Source organism: Solanum dulcamara, chromosome 2 (assembly GCF_947179165.1).
Source record: "Solanum dulcamara chromosome 2, daSolDulc1.2, whole genome shotgun sequence".
Lineage (NCBI taxonomy): Eukaryota > Viridiplantae > Streptophyta > Magnoliopsida > Solanales > Solanaceae > Solanum > Solanum dulcamara.
The window spans coordinates 48769975-48787859 of record NC_077238.1 but is presented as its reverse complement, the minus strand read 5'-3'; the positions used below and the strand labels follow the sequence as shown (position 1 = coordinate 48787859).

Here is a 17885-nt window from a genome sequence, read left to right as displayed (position 1 = left end):
TAGCATCTTGTTATGCTAATGTTGAGTGTAGGATAAAGATTGCTAGATTCCACTTTCTAGGAGAGGTAGTTCGATAATGGAAAGTTAGTACAACAACGTTGAAAGGTAGGTTTATATCCTATCTTAAGGCAAGAAGGATTATTATAAAGGGTTGATTTATCATCTTGTGTGCATTCAGGATATAGATGTAGAACCACCAACTCTGCAGTCTATTCTAGTGGTTAATGAGTTTCCAAATGTATTTCCAGATGAGCTTCTGGGTATTCCCTTAGAATGGAAAATTTATTTTGCTATCAATATACTACCAGGTACATAACCCATATCTATCCGTCCTTATAAAATAGATCTTGCTGAGCTAAAAGAGTTGAAGGATCAACTAAAAGAATTTCTCTATAAAGGCTTTATCAGGCCTAGTGCTTCACCATGGGGTGTGCCAGCGTTATAGTGAGAAAGAAAGATCACTCACTAAGAATGAGTATTGATTACTGATAGTTGAATAAGGCGACTATAAATAATAAGTATCCCATTCCAAGGATTGATGACTTGTTTGACCAGTTGCAAGGTTCTTAGTGCTTTTCAAAGATTGATTTGAGATCAGGGTACCATTAGGTATGAGTTCAGGAGAAAGGCATTCCAAACACAGATTTTAAGACCAAATATGTATATTTTGAGTTCTTGGTGATGTCTTTTGGATTGACTAATGCCCCAACAATGTTTATGGAAATGATAAATAGCATATTTAGTCCATATCTAGACATGTTCATGACTGTATTCATTGATGATGTTTTGGTATATTCACGTACAAAAGTTAAGCATGTAGATCATTTGCGAGTAGGCCTTCAGGTTCTTTAAGATTGTGAACTTTATGCAAAGTTATCTAAGTATGAGTTCTAATTGAAATTTGTGTCTTTCTTTTGCCATATTATATCAGATGAAGTATTATGGTTGATACACAGAAGATTGAGGTAGTAAAAATTTGGCCTATGCCCACGACTTCGATAGAGGTTCATAGTTTCCTAGGGTTAGATGGGAAGTACAAAAGGTTCATGGAAGGGTTTCCTTCAATATCGGCAATACTGACAAAGATGACTCAAAAAGCATCCATGTTTTAATGGATGGAGGCTTGCGACCATAGTTTCCAAGAGCTAAAGGACAGGCCGACATCAACACCAGTTCTAGTCTTGCCCGAGGGTTTAGAGGGCTATGTATTGTACTTTGCTGCTTCTATTGATGGGTTGGGATATGTTCTAATGAAATATGGTAAGGTGATCGCATATTCTTCAAGGTAATTGAGGAAGCCTAAGAACTATCTAACCTACGCTTTAAAGTTGGCGGCAGTTGTGGATGCGTTAAACATTTGGAGACACTATCTATATGGCGTTCATGTTGATATCTTCATATATCATAAGTGCCTCCAGTATATCTTTAGAAAGATGGATTTAAATCTACGACAATGTCAATGGATTGAGTTATTGATAGACTATGATGTATATATTTTATGTCATCCACGGAAGGCGAATGTCCTAGTATATGCCCTTAGTTGTATATCTATGGGTAGTTTATCCTATTTAGGTGTTGAGAGGCGTGAGTTATATCAGGATCTTCATCAGTTAGCTAGCTTGCGAGTGATATTAGTAGAGGCAGAATAGTAGGGTAACAATTTAGGACACAGCCATATCATCTCTAGTTATGGAGATAAAGGCATGACAGCATGAGGATCCTAGTTTGGAACAACTCTGTCACGACTCGACCTAGGGCCTAGTTTTAACACAATAATCGAAACCCAAAAGGGCTCAAATAAAGGCACTTGTTTATATCGTAAGCATACGTAAGGTAAGTAAAGGAGGAAATATCATAAGAGAGTCTAAACCATAGATATTAAACGAACGATATACCATGACAACATAGACTTGAAATATTTACCAACTGGATGCCTCTACTCATGAACATGGGTAGGGGCTAAGACATGCTCCTAGATAACCCTCAAAATGAAACATAGAAAAAGTCTTTGGAAATAATAACCAACTCAATAACTAGTCCTTGATAAATGAGGACTCACCACAACTTCGCCGGATAGGAAAGCTTAACTAGACACATGGATGGATATGGTCCTCAACCTCAACCCCCATATTATGAGACAATGTAGACAGAAAGTATGCATTAGTACCTTTGAATATACTAAGTATGAGGGAATGACATGCAACATAACTAATGGAATGCAATGATCAAGTAAAGTAAATGATAATATAAGGTAAGTAAAATAAGAGAAAATCATAATGATCGAAGCATTTGAAAAGCATAAATTAGATCATGAAATACATAAGAGATCATACATATGTGGGATAGGAACCATAACCAAAAATAAGACCAAGCGAGCTATAACATGGAATCCCAATGTTAACCCTACATTCGAAAACGGGGAAACTACTTGTCAAGGTAGACTCTACACTACTAGGTGGGTCATAACGTACGCTATATGTGGATATACTATCTGGGATAAAAAGAGAAATTCTACGGTGGTACATAGTTATGGGATAAGAGATTTTATATAAGGACCCCATAATTCGAGCCCCCACCTCAATTCCATATTCGGTGCTAAGTCAAATCCCACAGAATACATATATAGAATAGTAATCATAATTCTCATGCATCATAGACATGATCATAGGTTTGAAATTCAAAGAGTAGTTCATTTTCATAACATAAGTGCAATGCGGGTATTGTCCTTCCATATTACAAATCATAGATATATAATCATAGTTCATACTTGGAAACTAGGGTAAAACATGTATGAATTATCAATTGATTTGAAAATCATGAAATATATTTGAAAACATGCATGATCATATACTTTTTATCAGCCCATACATAATTTATAAAGATAATATCATTAGAAGTATAATTCAAAATACCCATAATTCATAACATAAACCCTAAATATCAATATAGGAAAATTCAAGGAAAACCTCTTCAATTCAATGCAATAACTATTAATTTATATTAAAATAGACTCATAATCATAATTTGAATCATAATTCATGCAATTGGAATAGAGATCATAAAATCACATACTTGAATTTAATAAAAAAAAAACTTGAGAAATTGATTGGGCTTCATAGATGAAAAAATCCATGAATCAATACCCACATACCTTGAATGAGAAAACCAAAGAATTTGGAAGAATTTGAGAGTTTTGATGGAGAGCTTGAGTGAATTTCTTAGAGGTCTTCAATGGAGTCCTTGAGAGCTCTTGTAAACAGAAAAATATTTGTGTAGGTGAATTGTAGAAGAATGAATGGAATTAAGGGTGTAAGCAGTTTATAGAGTAGAATTAGGCCATAAAAACGTTTAGGTTCATTAACTAACAATTAGGGAAATGTCTAAAGTGCCCTTACTTAAAAACTAAATTCGAACAAAAATTCTTGTCCTAGTCCGCAATGCGGAGCTGCTCCTGGATAGGCCAATTTTTAGCAAATGAGATTTTGATTAAATTTTGACTCGGGAAAAAATTACACTGAATGGGAACAAGTGGGCAATGTGGAGCTGCCGCTTACCTCACTTATTTGTGCAATTTTTGACAAAATTTATCTTTCAATACACGAGTCCTAAAAATCCATCAAGACCATTTTTCTGCAAGTTTTGACCCCCTAATCAACAATCCAGACTCAGATTTGCCAAAAAGAATAGGGATAATGAGTTTTGCGAGCGTCCTATTCCGAAGGTATTCTTAAGGTTCTTATGAACATTTTGAAGAATGCTACAATATCCTCCCCCCCTTGGGAACATTCGTCCTCGAATGAGATTCAAATAATATAGGAAAGATATAAAAAGAGGAATAGCAACCCAACATGAACATGAGGACACTTTGAAAATGCATAGAACATGTCAACTTTATACTTAACATAAAGCATTGCTTTTTGAAAAAAAATTATTTTCATGAATCATGCATGTATATGAATGACATATGGAACTAAAACGTAGGAGTTTAATCGATTTGATCATGAACAAATTAGTACCTTTGAGCTTGAGTGGAAGGAAAGATATACGGATAACTCTTCATCATGTCCTCCTCTGGTTCCCACATAGCACTCTTTACTTGTTTATTCCTCCATAACACTTTGACAGACGCAATATCTTTATTTCTTAACCTCTTTAGTGGTCGATCTAAAATTTTCATAAGGTACTACATATCTACCACTCAACTTTTCTTTCTTACCAAATCACATCACACCTTTCATAGGTGACGCCTTCAAATATACCCAATCATCCATATCAAATTCAAGCTCTCTCCTCCTAGTGTCCAAATAGGACTTTTGATGACTTTGAGCCATCTTCAATTTTTCCCTTACAAGCCTTACTTTCTCCATTTCTTCGACTATCAAATCTGGATCAATCAATGCCATCTCACCCACTTCAAACCATCCCACCGGAGATCTATATCTTCTCCCATACAAGACTTCAAAAGGGGGCATTTGGATGCTAAAGTAATAACTATTACTATAGAAACTCAATTAATGGCAAATACTCATCCCAACTTTATTTAAGATCAATCACACATGCCCTTAACATATCCTCCAAAGTTTGAATCATTCTTTCGGCCAGTCCATCGGTTTGGGGATGGAAGGTGGTAATTAGCTTGACTCTAGTACCAAGACCTTTCTGAAACAACTTCCAAAAATTTGAAGTGAATTAAGTACCTCTATCTAATATAATCAGAAAAGTAACACCATTAAGTTTCACAAGTTCACGAATGTATAACTTATGATAGTCTTCGGCACCATAAGATGTCTTGACCGGTAGAAAATGTGCCGATTTAGTCATTCTATCCACAACGACCCAAATAGAATCATGTAGTATTTTAGTACGATACAAACCCGTTACAAAGTCCATATTCACATATTTCCACTTCAAAGTAGGAATCTCAATATCTTGAACTAAACCTCCTAGTTTTTGATGCTAAACCTTAACTTGTTGATAATTAGGATACTAAGCCATAAACTCTGCTATGTCCTTCTTCATGACATTCCCCCAATACACCTTAAGGCCCTCTACCTCTATAGGAAATTCTATCCTAAGAGCACTACCCCTTACTACCATATTAAAAAAACATCGAGACCTAAAAAATAAACACCCAATACATCGTATATTAACCCATATGCCATCAACACTACATTCAAACCTAGTTGTATAACCACTCTAATACACTCACTTGAAACACTTAACAAGAAGTCATCAATAGCCTACTACAATCACTCACATATCTATAACCACACATTAAAGACTACCATTCTAACCACTTTATGGCTCCCTTGAAGTCAACATCACTTAAGAATTTTTTTGTCTACCTTAGTGTCTCTATATCCTAATTGGTATTCATTCCTACCAAAGGTCACACCAATATACTCTTACCTATCTATTGCACATAAAATGTCTCATCTAGCTCTTCCTTCATGTTTATAACCTTAAATGGACCAATCATACAACAATTATAATAATACAGAACACCCATTCTTCCCTCAATCTTCCCTAACTCATCCATCGATAGCTATGGGATTTACTCAATATTATTTTTCTTAGTCCATTAACGTTGGAACACAACTGAGCTTGGTGATGAAATACCCCATCTCCCCCTTAGGAGAAAACCTCAATGGCTTTTTTGGCAACTGACTTTTTCAATTCAACCAATACTAGATCATTGTCTTATTTGGCCTTAACATTTGCCACAAAAGATAATTCTGAGTCATTATTGTCACAACTCATCCTCGTAGGCCATGACTGGGGTCCGACTTGGACCCCCATATACCTACTATCAGATATGAGTAAAGTATACAAGAACCCCAATGGGGAAGACATTTCATGTATAGGTAGCCTTTTTTATTTGCATCATGTCATGAAAGGGCATGAAAGCCGACAAGGCTGCCACAATACCTTAACACTTACAACACATTATATAGATATAGTTGAACAAAACTTATATATAACCCACACACGTGTGTCTGCAGACCTCTAAGAGTATCAACATATGGAAGGACAGGGCCCCCGCCATACTACTGAATTAACAAATATATATACCAAAGGTCAGTACCCAAAGTGAGGCTCCGATATAATGGTGCTTTTCCTGAATTCGCTAAGTGGAATCCTATGATGGCAGATCCCTAAAGCCCTATCTATACCTACGGGCATGAAACGCAACCCCTCCAAAAAGAGGAGATTAGTATGACATATGTACTGAGTATGTAAGCATAAAACATTATAAAGAAATTACAATTGAAATAGAGATGTAGGGGGAAAGGATAACATTTAGCCATTTACCATACCTGCATCTTATAAAATAAAGTCATATATATTATCATCACGTATTGTACCTGGCATGTTTGGGGACTCGGTGTAACAACTACATCATTCTATCATCATAAGGACATATGTACTATTAGCGCTGTGGAAGGTACAACCTAATCTATTTATATAGCAAGTACATGCTGAGGAACGACATCCCGATCCACATATCGTATAATAATGCTGAGGAACGATGGACCAATCCGTATCTCATATAATAATGACAAAGAACAATGACCTGATCCATTTATCATATAATCGTATACATATATTATAGCCGATCCGAGACTCAGTGAAATATGTGTTACAGTATGCGTGAGCAAAGTAGTGCATAACTATGTGCAACTAAATTATCATCCGAGGCTCAACCGAGTAATCAAGAGAACCATCACTTGAAGATCAGGGTAGTAACCATCTTAAGTAGCCTCTAAGGTCAGTAGGAATCATATCAAGTGAAGTCTCAGGCATCAGAGGCATGTATCAAGGTGATGCCATATAGTTTATGCAATCAGAGACTTTTACCCCTATAGAGCCTTTAATATTCACAAGTAAATACAAGTCATGAGTTATATATAGTTCATTAGATCCATAAATATTATTGGAGCATTCGTCAGCCCAAATGACATTACCCTAAACTCATAATGGATATATCGGGTTCTGAATGCAGTCTTCGAAATGTATGCTTCCTTTAATCATACCTGGTGATAGACTGACCTCAGGTCTATCTTTGAGAACCACTTGGCACCTTGCAACTGGTCAAAAAAATCATCAATCCTAGGGATGGGATATTTGTTTTTTATTGTTACCCTATTCAGTTGCCTATAATCAATACACATTCGCAGCATTCTATCTTTCTTTCTCACATATAATACCGGTGCTCCCCATGGTGAAGTGTTGGGCCCAATGAAACCCTTTTCTATCAAGTCTTTTAGCTGCTCCTTTAGTTCTTTCAATTCTGCAGGTACCATTCTATACGTAGGGATAGATATGGGTTGAGTATTTGGTAATACATCTATCGTGAACTCTATTTCCCAGTGAGGGGGGAAGACCTAGGAGTTTATCTTGAAACATAAATGGGTACTCATTGATTACTGGCACCGACTAGAGCATTGGTCCCTCTGCTTCCAGGTTGTGTACTCGAACCAAATGGTAAATGAACCCTTTTCTAATCATCTTTCTTGCCTTGAGATATGAAATGAATTTACCCCTCGATGATGCCGTATGTCCTACCCACCTAATAATTGTCTCATCTGGGAATTAGAACTGAACCATTTTGTTCTATAATATACTTTATTTACTACCACAGAGTCTCCTATTGGTGTAGCTACCTCAAATGCTTCTATTAATTCAGGTTTACCCCAACTCTACTAGCAATAAAGGCAGATATATATGATAAAGTAGAGCCAGGATCCATCAATGCATATACGTCCTGAGAGAAAATTGATAGCATACCTGTGACCACATTTGGCGATGCCTCCTGGTCCTACCTACTGGCCAAGTCATATATGCAATTGAAAGGGCCTCTAGAACTGAAAGTTCCCCTATGGACCCTACCATGGCCTACTAGTGCCTGCCTACCTCGCCCTATAGGGCGCTAGCTATAGAAGAAAAAGCACCAGCAACTGACCTAGTAAGTTAAGCTGCACCACTCGGGCTACCCTTAAATGGGCAATCTCTCATAAAATGGCCTTGAAGGCCGCAAGTGAAACAACTACCCGCAGAAAAATGGCACTCCCCAATATGAGGCCTACCACAACGAGTACACTGAGGCAAAGATGGCTTCGACAGATGCGGACCTCTGTTCATCTATGAGCTCAAGACCCTAGAGCTTTGTCCGTCTCTCGAATACCTTGTGATATCAAGTCTCCTACTTGTAAACTATAAGGGTGAGCTCTGGCCTAGCTGAGGATGATATCTTCTATACTTTTGAGGTTGCTCACCTTAAAACTCACCTTAATAACCAACTGATTTGGTTCTCTTCTACTGACCTCTGTCATAATCTAGGTCAGACTAACGCCTTCTTTGCCGATCCTCCACCCCTTGCACGTATGCTTGTACTCATGCAATATCCATGCCTGGCTGAGAAGCCTCGCCATACAGCTATCAATTAAGTAATGGTCTAGCCCTGCCACATAGAGATGCACCCTATCCGCCATGTCAGCTATAATAGTAGGTGCATGCATCTCTAGTGAGTCAAACTCAACGCTATAAACCTGATTACTCCTACCATTCTGCTTTAATTGTAGAAATTTGTCAATTTTGGCTTATCTCATTTCTGGAGGTAGAAAATATCCAAGAAAGGCTTTTATAAACTCATCCCATTCTGCTAGAGGAGCACCTTCTCCCCTTGATATTTCCCAAGACTCATAGCAGTTAATGGCTACGTCACGCAGCTAATATGAAGCTAGTTCAACCGACTCAATTTCCGAGGCCCTAATGATTTGCAATGTATGTTGTATTTGCCGAATGAACTCTTGTGGGTCCTTTATGGGCCTCGACCCATAAAAATCTAGGGGTTTACAAGCTAGGAAGTCAAGAACCCTCTGACTATCTTGCCTATTGGCATCATCTAGCCCATGACCCTGAACCTGCCCAGCCATCAATCCGGTAAGCAATTGAACTGCGTCTCTCATAGCCCTATCCTCCGCTCTCAGTTGTGGAGATGGAGGTTCAAGTACTGGAGTTTCAAGCTCTGCAACTGCTGCTTCTCTATGATCCTCTGGAGGTAGCGGCATCATAGAGCTCGACAACTGGAGCACTATCCCTAGCATAGGATGGTCACGGGTCCTGGTAACTTGCGGGGTCTAACTAGCTTCTCCCGCTATAGACTTTCCCTTCTGGGCAATTATTGCTTTCCTTGGAGGCATTACTGTAAATAGAATAATCTATTAGGGAGAACTTTCCTAAAAAATATGACTCTATCGCACGATTTATAGTAGAAAGGAGGGATAACATCCTAAATGTCTTGTAGCCTCCTATCTATCGATGTGGTATACAACACACTAATAAATAAGACTCTACCACATGGTCTGTAGACACTTATGAGAAAGAACCACTCTGATACTACTTCTATTGCAAAGCATCCTCGTAGGCCGTGACTAGGGTCCGACTTGGACCCCTGTATACCTACTATCAGATATGACTATAGTATACATGAACCCTAATGGGGCAAATATTTCATGTACAGGGGAACAAATTATTAAATCGAAGTCATGTATTTGTACTCTGTGAACCACAAAAGCATGCATGCTCAATTTATACAATATAGCCGGCCCTTTCAGGGGTCCGGTGAATCACATCTATAGGACCATCATAGGCCCAACGCCATCACCACCTTATTACAATGCATCATCATATATCTATACACGTATCCTAGCCCTCTATTGAGGGACTCAGGGAATAATGCAGTGAACTGTGCACGAGAATATATCCTGGCCCGGGACTCAGGGAAAGAAGTGTTACAATATACACGAGTAGAGTAGTGAGTAACTATATGCAATTTAAATCATTATTAGAGACTTGACCGTATAAGAAGATTAAAATTTTGTCGGAGGACTCGAGTAGTAGTGTAGTCATCTCGAGTGACTTCTAAATGCCATTATGGGCAATATCAATTATAATCTCGGGGCTCCTATACATGTACTAAAGTAAAGCCAAATCGCTTATAGAACTAGGAACATTTGTTAACATATAGTCTGTAAGACTTGGAGCCTATACATTTGTTACCTCGTTAACATATAAAAGTTTCTAGGTAAATAGTTCAACTACTATCAGAGTTCGATATTCAAAAGTAATTAAGAGATGTTTAAGAATGGAGTTACCTCGGAGTTCAGATCATATTCAACTTACAACTAAGACAAAGAGATGCCCCAAAAGAAGAAAGAGAATAAGCTCTATCTAGTCTGTACTTTTCTTCAGGTGATCTTCATATACATATTTCGTACCTGTCCCTTCACGGGGCTCGGTGTAACACTATGGAATTGTAACCTCATTTTCGTATCAAATACATCTCAATGAAAATGAGAGTAGCTTCCCATACATTATATTCTGACACATAGAAGCCCTACTAGGCAATACTTTATCTTCACAGAAACTCTAATACTGAACAGTGGATAGGAGTTATGAGGCGTACTTGGAATTCTGTGAATGGAATTATCCTCTCACTTCATATACAATTCACTTAAGCCTAAACATTGCCAAAAGGAAAGAAAGATAGTTGTACGAACTTATACCAAAACATGCCAAGAGAAAGCTTTACATACCTCTTAGGAGTTACCCTTTATCCTGCTCGCCTCGTCGTCTTCTGAACCTATTCAATGTGAAAGTAATACGAATATCAACTACTCTTAACTTTCCAGCATCTTAGGTTATGCCTTAATATTAATGGAATCTATTTCCTTAGTCATTTCCTCGACTAGTTCTTTAGTTTGTTAAGGCGTTAACGAAAATTGGGAAGCACCTTCCCTATAATGTGCCCTATACGAATTTCCAATTAGGTCTCTAAGACCTACAGCCAACCAACAACAACAACCTGCAGCAATTTATACCAACAATATACAACATAAACTCCAAACGACTTCTTCAAAATTACGATATCAAAATAGGGTTTCTAGTTTCCATTTTTGTCAAACCTTTAACCGTACCCCCACCTAATTTAGAACATTTTTAGACCCTGCAACCACAAGCCACACCACTGAAGCAGCACCTCACAAGAACAACACTCTATTTTGGCAATAATTCAACTATAGCGACTTCAATTTAGTTTATTCCAAACGTCGAACTTTTTACGACTTTTTCACAACTTCCAGCAGATCAAAAGGTGTGTAATACACCCTATAATAACACCATAAATTCCAAATTTAAAGGAGAAGTCTTACCTTACCCGAAATTGGCCAAAACTAGCCAAATTGCAACTCGAAACTTCTTCAAATGCGCTAAAATTGAGCGGGCTGTTTGTGCGACTTTATCGCTGCCCCAAATTAAACTTTTATGTTATTAAACATCATTATACAGATGAGGGACACTTCAAATAATTAATTCACAGAACGAAACCCGGAAGTTCACCCCAAAAAGGCCAAACCCGTAGCCCTCTCCCTTTGATCCTCTAGGTTTTCTTCTTTGAGCTTCTTTTAGTTTTTCAAGTGTAGAACTGAAAATATGGTTCCGTAAACATTGTAATATACATATATACACCTCCACGTATTTTAGGAACATCGTATATAATTAATTCATGGAGAGAAAATTTAGAAAACTCACGTTTAAGCTTCCAAACTATGGCTGCCTTTCTCTTTCATGTTTTCTCCTTATGTTGCTGCTGTTTTTGGATAAATGAACACATGAAGAGTCATATACATATATATATATATATATATATGAGGTGACACATGTCAGCCCCTAAGGGTGACACGTGTCAGGCCCTTATTGGGCCACCTCAATCATGAGGCAATGGGGTGCTGCCATATGGCAGTGGGGTCCACCTCCCCCAAGCAGGTGGGTCACCTGCCTGCTTGAGGTGCTGCCATGTGTCACTCTCCTAGGCTGCCACGTGTCCAATTTTTTTCCTCCCTCGTGGGTTCGTAATCTCATCTTATCTTAAGAGCCTATGTAATCCATGTTACGCAAGCTTGGTACGTACTCCAATAGCTTAAGTATGTAAGACTTCCAAGTTATTATCCTACGTAGGTAAATCGAGTCCTATGACTCATTACTTGGCCTCCTATTCCTTCCGGATTCTTATGATTCCCTTTCCAACCTTCTCTACTACGGGGTATCACATCCTCCCTTCGTTGGAGTCATTTGATAGTGCCGTATCATATCCGGTTCATATGATAATGTCCAAGGAACTTATGAGACATTCTGAGTTTAAAAGGGTGGATTGTAACATCCTTCCCCCCTTTAGAACATTTGTCCCCGAATGTTAAACAAAACTTCCGTTAGAACTTATACAGACCATAGGGGGATTCGTTTCTATTTCCCTAATACATATTTCCATCAAAGTACTCAGTATATGATTTCCAGGAGTTGGGGTTACTTGTTGACATTAGGAATGGGTACGAATATTGGTGTTTTATGTCCTCTTTTTCATTTCTCAGGTCATCTCCTTTTCTGGTTTTGGTTTTTCCATAGTACCTTGACAGAATGCACGTCCTCAGTTAGTAACCTTCCAATTTGCCAATCGAAGATGGCAATAAGTTTCTCCTCGTAGGATAGCTCTTTTGTCTCATGGATTTCATTTATGGGACATACTATGGGTGGATCAGTTGTACCTTTGCGAAACATCTATATCTGATAGACTGGCGTATGGTTTCCAAATCAGGTGGTAAGCTCAACTTACCAGCTGCGTTGCCCACCTTACGCACAACCAGATATAATCTAATATATTTTGGGTTAAGTCCCCTTTTCAGGGTGACTCCGTTATGAACATCCAATCATCCATTTGAACTCTTAATATCGATGTCGATTATCTATATATCATTTTTGCCGACTTTGGGTTGTTATTCAATAGTTTGTTTAATCCTGTTTGGCCTAGCAGCTTAATCTTTTCCCCATCATGGGGACTTATAGGCTCTTCCTTACAACATTTTGTAGGGGGTCATCTAGATACTGGAATGATAGCCTTTCTCATAGGCAAACCCAATAATTGGTGGACGATAGTCCTTGTTAGAATTACCTTAACGTATTTTATAATACTCCAGGTACATAATCTCATATCGTTTCTCCATCGCTAGTTCAGATTCTTCCATCTCATGTGATCATACTAGCACTAACACATTAAGTTCCATCAGAATTTTGAAGTTAAGCGTGCTGGGGTAAGAGTAATACTAGGATGGGTGACCTCCCTAGAAAGTCTTCGTGTCGCATTTCGTTGTAATCCTTTCCACGATGTGCAGGCACTCGATTTAGCCCAAGATTTATCTCAACGTTATCTCGCAAGTCTTTATGTTTCTCGCTATCCTTTCGTCTGTTATCTTGCATCCAGTACTGACGTATACCTTTAACTCTACTATCCTCTATTAACTTTATGTTCTCCTTATTTTCTACCATAGGAGGCTTTCTATTCCTTTTTCTTTGGTGATTTATCTATCGCAACATCATTTGCGACTAACTCTATAACCAACATTTTGGCTTTTGGTCTAGTATGTTGTCATTATCCTTCGTAATGTCTCTTAAGTTGGTTGATATCCTTTCATGGTTACACTCTTTTGTTTTTATCCGCAGTTGCCTTCTAGTGTTATGTCAGTCAGGGTCTCGTCAAAATCTTCTTAACGCTGCCTTATATAGCATTCTGGCTTCCATCCAATTATTGGTAGCTTCCGGACCTTTCTAACTTGGTTCGGAAAGATATCTTGTTGATGTTTAGACATCCATCTTAAATATATTCCCATATCGATTGCCTTCATCTTACTTTTTCCATTTTCTCATTAACTTCCCCCCTTTAGAGGGTACTCATACTTTCCTTTATTTGTACTTGTAGTCGTTCCAATTCCAATTAGGCAGTGCTAATATTCAGACGATAAGGTTTTCTTGGAGTAGTAGCTTTATCCCAACCTATATCATGTGCTTCTTGGGGAGAATAGAAGTTGCGCCATTTATTCCTTAAGTTTACTTTTCTCGTCCCTTAAGGGTTCCACTTTTTTTGGGGCGACATTGTGTACACGCGTCATTTTTTTATATCGTAAGCCCCATGCTCTTACTGCGTTCTCAACGCAGGACTTTAACTTAGTCAACGCGTACTATGTGCTTCTGACTAGTTGTTCTACTTTATCCCTGCATACTCGTATCACACTGTTCAATTCATACTTACATATCTCCCTTTTAATTCGTATTCGCATTCAGTTCCTGACATTTCTTTGTGGTGCTTCTGTTCAAAGCTCTTTCCCCAATTAGTAAGTGGAGAACTATAAACGGTTGTCATAAATCATTTCCCAATCATTGTTGAAAGACCCCAGAATCTCTGAAACATCACAGTACTCATTTTAATACTTGACCCTCCTGGTCTTATTCCGAGTTTATCTTCGAGTTACGAACAACTCGTCTAATTTACAATTAGGAGTTGAGGGCTTGGTGTTTCTTCCAAAAAGAGTGAAACTCATTTGCATGACATCTTATCCTTCATCCTGAGCCTTCTGGTTATATTTCCACAGTACAAATACGACTGGAAATACCGTGGTCTGAACTTTCTACTTATATAAGCTTTTGTTCCTCCGAAATAAAATTCTTCAAGTGAAAAGGATGCCCCTTATCGTCAACCTAAAGGATACCTCTTACAACTTTAGTTGAACACAGTAGGGGTACTTGGTATCAACTTCTTAGACATCTCAAAAATCTATGTTTCATTTCCTTTTCCCCGTTCTGGGAAAATTTCGGCAGAGTTTCCTCTACACTTCTTACTATCCCAAAACCTGCACGCAGAAAATACAAATAATGCCTCACAGGGCCAACACATATATGTATTTATGTCACAGACGCACAGGGCTTTCAACGTCACAATAATATAAAAATACTCGACTTACCTCATATGTCCAACTTCAAACTACATCCGTTGCACTTCCTGTCTGTTTTCCTTTCAGGTTTCACTTTACATTTCAATATTAGCTCAATACCTTACCAAACGGATATCGTTCGTGCCTTTACTTTACTTACCTGCGTGCTTCGTAATGTCCCATGTCGTCAATTACCTCCTTTTGTTAGTATCCTCCCTCTATTAAGATCCAAGGTTAGTATAATGAGTTTTTCTATGACTCGGATCTATAGCAAGATCTCAAATGTGAAAGGAAGGTAACATCCTAAATGCCCTGTAGCTTCCTATTTATAGATTTGGCGCGCAACACACTGATAAACAAGACTCTACTAGACATGGTTTGCAGACTCTCTAAGGACGAACTGCTCTGATACCACTTCTATCATGACCCAACCCCATAGGCCGCGACTGGGGTCCGACTTGGACCCCCCGTACACATATCTATTAGCTGTGGTCACATTGAATTGTAAATAAGACAATATCATGCAACAGAGCCCCACTGGGCGATAACATTTTCACAAACCTGTAGCCCTTTTCATTTGTACCAAAACATGATAGGGCACGCAAGCCGACAAGGCTACCATAATATATTAACATGTATAATGTATCATATTGACCCAGCTGAATCAAACTGACATACACAACCCACATATACATGTCTGCAAACCTCTAAAAATATAAATGACAACATATGGCGGGACAGGGCCCCCGCCGTACCCTCGAATGGACAAAACAATGTTATACATCAGTAGACAGTATCAACAACTAGGCCCCGATACAATGGAGCCTCTTTTAACTGAGCTGCGTGGAATCCTAAGCTGACGGACTCCCAAAACCTGTATTTGTAACTGTGGGCATGAATGCAGCCCCCCAAGAAAGGGGGTCAGTACGACATATGTACTGAGTATGTAAAACGTAATATAGTACAACTGGAGGTATATCCAAAATAGAGAAGTAGGGGAACAAATTATTAAATCAAAGTCATGTACCTGTACTCTGTGAACCACAAAAGCATGCATGCTCAATTCATACAATATAGCCAGCCCTTTCAAGGGTCCGGTGAATCACATATATTGGACCACCATAGGCCCGGCGCCATCACTACCTTATTACAACACATCATCATATATTTATACACGTATCCTGTCCCTCTATTGAGGGACTCAGGGAATAATGCAGTGAACTGTGCACGAGAATGTATCTTGGCCCGGGACTCAGGGAAAAGAGTGTTACAATATACATGAGTAGAGTAGTGAGTAACTATATGCAATTTAAATCATTATTAGAGACTTGACCGTATAAGAAGATTAAAATTTTGTCGGAGGACTCGAGTAGTAGTGTAGTCATCTCGAGTGACTTCTAAATGCCATTATGGGAAATATCAATTATAATCTCGGGGCTCCTAGACATGTACTAAAGTAAAGCCAAATCGCTTATGGAACTAGGAACATTTGTTAACATATAGTCTATAAGACTTGGAGCCTGTACATTTGTTACCTCTTTAACATATAAAAGTTTCCAGGGAAATAGTTCAACTACTATCAGAGTTCGATATTCAAAAGTAATTAAGAGATGTTTAAGAATGGAGTTACCTCGGAGTTCAGATCAGATTGAACTTACAACTAAGACAAAGACATGCCCTAAACGAAGAAAGAGAATAAGATTTATCTAGTCTGTACTTTCCTTTAGGTGATCTTCATATACATATTTCGTACCAGGCCCTTCACGGAGCTCGGTGAACCACTATGGCATTGTAACCTCATTTTCATATCAAATACATCTCAATGAAAATGGGGTCCACCTCCCCCAAGCAGGTGGGTCACCTACTTGACCCCAAGCAGGTGGGTCACCTGCCTGCTTGAGTTACTGCCACGTGTCACCCTCCTAGGCTACCACGTTTCTAATTTTTTTCCTCCCTCGTGGGTTCGTAATCTCGTCTTATCTTAAGAGCCTATGTAATCCATGCTACACAAGCTTGGTACGTACTCCAATAGCTTAAGTATGTAAGACTTCCAAGTTATTAGCCTACGTAGGTAAATCCAGTCCTACGACTCATTACTTGGCCTCCTATTCCTTCCGGATTCTTATGATTCCCTTTCCAACCTTCTCTACTATGGGGTATCACATCCTCCCTTCGTTGGAGTCATTTGATAGTGCCGTAGCATATCCGGTTCATATGATAATGTCCAAGGAACTTATGAGACATTTTGAGTTTAAAAGGGTGGGGTGTAACATGTATATAGCAAGTACACGTGGAGGAATGACAGCCCGATCCACATATCATATAATAATACCGAAGAACAATGGCCCAATACATATCTCATAAAATAATTTTGAGGAACGACGGCCCAATCCGTATACATATATATCATATAATAATAGAGAGGAATGATGGCCCGATCCATATATCATATAATCGTATACTTATGATATAGCCGGCCCGGGACTCGGGAAAAGATGTATTACAGTATGCTTAAGCAAAGCAGCGCATAGCTATATGCAACTAAATTATCATCTGAGGCTCAACCGAGTAATCAAGAAAACCATCACTTGAAGATCAGGGTAGTAATCATCTTAATTACCCTCTAACATTCAGTAGGAGTCATATCAAGTGAAGTCTCAGGCATCAGAGGCATGAATCAAGGTGACGCCATATAGTTTATGCAATCAGAGACTTTTACCCTTATAGATCCTTTAACATTCACGACTAAATACGAGTCATGAGTTATATACAGAACTTAGAAATAGAATGACCTCCAAACTCATATCATTTTCCACTTCACGTATATTTAAGACATACATTTAAAACCTGCCAAACAAAGGAAGAGATAGGCCTTACATACACCATTTTTCATCATATAGAGACCTAAAGGAAAATAACTCAACTATTACAAGGGTTCTAACATCAAGAGGTGGATAATATTTATGAATCATAAATGGGATTCTATGAATGAAATTATCCCCACATTTCATATACAAACCACTTATGGCTAAGACATGCCAAAAGAAGAGAAAACAGATTGCTTCA

General features: G+C 38.4%; 1 pseudogene; it reads left to right on the top strand.

Annotated features, from left to right (window-relative positions):
- The first annotated feature begins 13080 nt into the window (after positions 1-13080).
- LOC129881340 (5S ribosomal RNA) lies at positions 13081-13200 on the top strand (annotated as a pseudogene).
- Positions 13201-17885: the final 4685 nt, after the last annotated feature.